This window comes from Mytilus californianus, unplaced genomic scaffold (genome assembly GCF_021869535.1).
Source record: "Mytilus californianus isolate M0D057914Y unplaced genomic scaffold, xbMytCali1.0.p SCAF_7, whole genome shotgun sequence".
NCBI lineage: Eukaryota > Metazoa > Mollusca > Bivalvia > Mytilida > Mytilidae > Mytilus > Mytilus californianus.
The window spans coordinates 60,757,232-60,763,231 of NW_026262723.1; the positions used below are offsets into that span (position 1 = coordinate 60,757,232).

General features: G+C 29.2%; 1 long non-coding RNA gene across 1 annotated transcript in view; it reads right to left on the reverse strand.

The window, feature by feature from the left end:
- The window catches only part of LOC127709168 (uncharacterized), a 30,620-nt gene extending 25,824 nt beyond the window's left edge, over positions 1 to 4,796 (reverse strand). Inside the window, exons 1-2 of the long non-coding RNA XR_007985531.1 lie at positions 4,689 to 4,796; positions 1,340 to 1,394 (exon numbers count right to left, since the gene is read on the reverse strand). This is a non-coding gene — a long non-coding RNA (uncharacterized LOC127709168). The remainder of the gene's footprint in view (positions 1 to 1,339; positions 1,395 to 4,688) is intronic.
- Positions 4,797 to 6,000: the final 1,204 nt, after the last annotated feature.

The following is a 6,000-nucleotide window of genomic DNA, read 5'->3' on the forward strand; positions in this document are numbered from 1 at the left end:
AATTTCGTGGAAAGTAACAATTTAAAAAGGTAAATGTGAGGTCAAACTATTAGATTTAATTAAGAATTGTTATTGTTGTTCATCGTCTTGACTATAGGTTCTCAATGGCAGAGTTTCTGATACAAAAGACACCAACACAAATCCAGTTTAATTTTATTATCATTAAACCCCCCCCAAAAAAAAAAAAAAGGAAACAGTATCTTTTCTTTTTTCTCTCTTTTCCTTTTTTTTATTTCCATAATCATTGAAAGTAAAATGAGCAGTATAAAACAAAGGAGACGATCTATAATCAATCAATGGTAACATATCATGATTTATTTTATCCGTTGACTTTCAATATTCTAAATTTCTAACTTTTATATCCACTTCTGTATTTTTTATAGGATATTACAAGGTGGATTTAAAGTATTTCAAAATCCATGTAGTATCAAAACTCTGATATATTTTTAAACGTCTGATACTTAAATTTTGCAACCACTCTTTATTCATCTCGAGAAAAGTCACTATGTAACGATGGTGGTGTATATCTAGCTGAATCAACTTGACTGTCAGAAACATCTAAAATGTTTTAAATTTTTGCAAATAAAAAAATATGTTTAATTTGAAAGAACCGATGAAATATCAATTGATAAAAATCAAATGTAACAAAACTTTTCCCTGATACATTGATGAACTTTTATTTGGATCAAAAAGCCTCTTCTGGATTTGCCGCCATTTTATTTATTTGAAACGCATTATCTTTTTTTAAACAAATGCACTTGATCTTTTCTTTGAATTTAGTTGTTTTTGTTGACAACTGTGGCAGTCAGGAATATCGTATCAAATTGCAAAATTTATAAAAATTTCGATATGCATTTAAATAGAAAATATTTAGACTCTTTACAAATAAGTGCATATATTAAATATTACCAACTTTACACGCCTATTTCAAAATATTATTATGATCTTTGTTTACTAGTTATTTAAATCCGTTCCACGCGGTAGTTAAGTCGATCAACATAGGAAGTGTTTTTCCATTCCCTTCTTTAATACCTAGTTAGTGTGCCAAAACCTATTATCTTATAGGAAAAAAAGATCAGAGTTAATATATTGTAAATAGACCTGAAAGTTGTTTTGCTGTGGCATATACTTTTTATGATTCTTACGTAGCTTTTATCGTCTCTCATAACTTGTTTTGATGGGCATTTGTATTTTAAAGTAAAAATGTTTTATGTATAATAATGGGTATATCTTAGTACAAAAGGTGAAAAGTCAATAAAACATTGAATTGCATTGAAATTACCTTATTCTGAGGACATTATAATCTTCAAATTATGTTATGTGTCTGGTCGATACTCACTTTAAATCATAGAAAACATTTTGTTGTACTGGAGTTACCATGTTCATGATCAAATCTATTCAAAGTAAAAAAAGGAAATAAATACCTTGGTATAAATATTGAATCAGTTAATCGTAAGAACTTTGTTTATTATTGTTTTTCTTAAAAATGTGGATCCTTAAAAATTCTAAAGATCTACTGCTAAATCTTAGATCACAATCTCTGCAATTTTGCAGCAACATTAAAACTTTAGATTTTTCTACGCTTTACACTGCTATTCTCATGCCCAATTGAAAGATCGACTTCACCATCTCATCAAACAGTGCTTTTTCCATAAAAATAGGAATCTTAGATATAAATGTTTTGTTTTGGGTTATGATAATTCTTATTTTGTGAAGAACTACACTGATTCTACCAGAAAATATACTGAAGATGATATTATCAAAATTCTGGACTTTTTGATCGACAATATATTTGGTGAGTTTGGAGGATTGATATTTCAACAGACAGTAGGTATTCCAATGGGTACTAATTGTGCACCACTACTGGCCGATTTGTTTTTGTACTTGTATATAGCAGAATTCATTCAGAACCTTCTAAAAGACGAATAGAAAAAGCACCTTGCAAAATTCTTTAATTTTACTTTCAGATATATTGATGATGTTCTATCACTGAATAACCCAGATTTCAATCAGTACTTACATTTCATATATCCCAGTGAACTTGAAATTAAGGTTACAACTGATACTAGAAGGACTGCTTCGTACCTTCATCTTTTCCTCAATATTGATACAGATGGACGACTTCACACTGAAATCTATGACAAACGGGACGATTTCAACTTCCCAATTATCAATTTCCCATTTCTCAGCAGTAACATACCTTTAGCCTCATCATATGGTGTTTACATATCTCAGCTGATACGTTACGCCCGTGTATGTTCACACTTTAAGGACTTCATATACAGGAGTGTGCTCCTTACGCAGAAACTGCTCAAACAGAGTTATGATGAGGAAAGATTAAAAATGACACTCCGTAAATTTGATGGACACCATCACGAATTGATTGATCTATACGATGTGCCTGTGTCTAAACTAACTAACGACATTTTTACCACGTCTTAGATTCGTTTAAATTTCGTGCAAAATGAAAAATACCATTTCGGTGTATTTCGGTAATATCCCCAAGTATGAGTTTTAATTCAAATATTACTCTGACAAAATTTGTGGAAAAACTGGAAGTGGGACATTGAATTTCATACAAACTTTGTTACTTTTACATATTCAGACTGCATTACTTCTTTACGCCTTTCGACAATGCATAAAAGCGAGTTTTCGTATACAATATTAATATTTCAAAATTTGAAATTGTTAATTAATTCAACTAATTTCACAATATCGAAAAAACCTAGCGGTAACCATGAAGAAACTTTTTTAATTCCGTGGAAATTAACAATTTGAAAGGGTAAAAGTGAAAGTCAAACTCTCAAATTTATTTAAGCATTTATTGTTGTTATTCGTCTTGACGGTTGCTATAGATTCTCAATGGCAGAGTTTTCGACCTAAATCAAAACGACACCAACAAAAATCCAGTTTCATTTAATTCACATTTACCCCAAAAGAAAGAAAGAAAACATAGTATCTTTTCTTTTTTCGGTCTTATCTTTTTTAATTTCCATAATCATCGAAAATAAAATGAGCAGGGGTAAAACAAAGGAGACGGATCTTCAACCAAGACTTTCCGTCAATGGTTACATTTCATAATTTAAGTTTATCCGTTTTCTTTCAATATTTATTTCTAACTTTTATATCTACTTCTGTATTTTGAAAATTATATTGCGATGTGAATGTAAGGTATTTTAAAATTTATGAACTATTAAAACTTTTATTGTATCTTTTTGAACGTTAAATAATGTAAACCAACTAATTTTCGCGAATATACATCGTCGTGAATATGTAAAATTTGGATCTTTTCTTATTCAACTACATCAAGTGAATTTAAAAATGACGAAATTAAGTCACCGCGAAGTGGGCTAGAAAGAATGAAACGCAAACTAAAATATCCGCTATTCAAGTACACCAAGTGAATTTCAAAATGGCGAAATTAAGTCGCCGCGAAGTATGCTAGAAAGTAATTTGGTTTACAGTACTTAAATTTTGACACCACTTTTTCTTCATCTCGAAAACTGTCACTATGTTACGATGGTAGAGTGGTTTTTAGCTCAATCAAGTTGACTGTCAGAAACATTTGAAATGTTTTAAATTTTTGCAAACAAAAATTTATGTCTAATTTGAAAGAACCAATGAAATACCAATTAATAAAAACAAAATGTAACAAAACTTTTCCCTGATACATTGATGAACTATTACTAGGATCATAAAACCTTTTCTGGGTTTGTCGCCATTTTATTTATTTGAAACGCATTATCTTTTTTTTTTCACAAATGCACTTAATTTTTCATTAAATTTATTTGTTTTTGTTTACAATTGTAGCAGTCAGAAATATAGTATTAAATTGCAAAATTTGATATATGCATTTAAATAGGAAACATTTGAACTCTTCACATATGAGTCCCTATCTAAAGTTTAATTAACTTTCAACACGCTATTTCAAAACATTATCATAATCTTTGTGTACTAGTTATTTAAATCCGTCACACCTGATAGTTGGGTGGATAAACATTGCAAGTTTTTCCCACAACCTTCTTAAATACCCTTTTCTGTGAATATTAATTTCTTCAAATTAGGGTATTTTTATGTCAATACTAATAAAATCATAAAGAGCATTTATTTTATTGTACTGGAGTGACCATGTTCATGATCAGATGTATTCAAAGTAAAAACAATGAAAGAGATGACTTTGTATAAAAGTTGAATAAATCACCGTGACAGTTTTGTTCATTATTCTGTTTTTGTAGGTTAATTAAAAAGTCAATGCAAATGAAATTAACACTTTATAAATTTCGTGCAACATATATGTTGGCATTACTTACATTTTACATTATACCATAGAAAAGAGAGATGCTGCGAAAGAGGGAGACAGATAATTACTGTATTAGTATTCTTAAATTATATAAGTAAAACATATACTTTTTCATTTCTTTTTTGTTAGCTCTCTCTCTCTCTCTCTCTCTCTCGTAATTTGTAAGCCTCATATAATTTCTACTTTCAATTATATTAAGCAACTGACGTTGTCATTAAAAAATGATACTAGTACAGTATATATAGTTCTGTCTATATTGAAATGGAATATTAATTGTACCGAAGTATTTCTAGACTAAAAAGGTTCCTGCTTGTTTTTTTTTTGTAGTACTTGAGTTACCATTTTCATCAATAAATCTATTAATTCAAAGTAATATAAATGAACTAACGACTTGGTAAATGTAAAATCGGTCACCGAGACTTTATTATTCATTATTTTTATTCATAGTTTAATTAAAATGCCTTTCCTTCATTACAACATCATTTCGATGTATCTCGGTTATTTCCCCAAGTATAATTTGTAATTCATACTTTACTTCTTTATCACTGGTAAATTTCGAAATACTATGCGTCACCTTTTTGACCTTTTCTATTCATTAGACGATGGGAAAGTTTCCAATGTCGATCTATATCAATTAACCAGAATGATCAGTTTTAAAATGAGGCTATGAAGACAAAACTTTCAAATGAATTCTTGATTAGTTTTGGATACATTTATGTACCTGTGAGAATAACAATTGTCAACACAATAAAAATGAAAAAGAATAGAAAGATAAACAATAGAGAGGAGAAACAAATGAATGATGTCATCTCTAAATCACCTCATATAGCTAGAGCAATATTTGCACTTCATAGAATATTTGATACAACGTCATAAACAGTTCAGGAAGACATTTTTTCTGCAATTCCATAAACAAGTATACAGAAAAAAAGAAAAACAAAAGAAATAAGATAATCATTTAAGATCAATACAGTATATATAGTTCTGTCTATATTGAAATGGAACATTATTCATACCGAAGTATTTCTAGACCAAAAAGGTTCCTGGTTGTTTTAAAAGTATTTACGGGATGGTGATTCAAATTTCAAATATAAAGCAAATGACAAACCATTTTTAATACCATGATTGTTTTTTAAATTTTGTTTTAGAAAAACAATTATCATCTGTTTTTAATACATAATTTTCATACCAGCATTACTGTTTTAAATCAAATTTGATTGCATAAATATTTTTAAGTTTAAGAATGATCGAATATAAAACGATAATTTTGGTGTTTTAAGCATACCCGTATCCTCGGAATGAACTTCCCCCAACAGCAGCAAAAATCCAGTATATAAAAAAAAAATTCAATGCAATCGACACGTGTTTCTATAGGTTGCACTTTGTAAATACAGCTGAAACAGGGGTGGGGGTATAAAATGTACTGTTAAAGAAAAGTTAGAGTATATGCAGTGATTTCTTTTAGGCTATAATTCTGATAAATAAATATTGTTGTGAGAAAAAGTGTTTTTCAAGAGTTTTCTATTTGAATAAATGTTTGTATAGGTTGCACTTTGTAAATACAGCTGTTTCACAAGCCACGCCTCTTTTGGGGAGATATATAATATTCATAGATATTTGATTTTGTTTATGTACTGGTTCCCAGATATGATCTCTATGTTTCATCTCATAGAGAAATAACTTGGGAATGTTACCAGTAT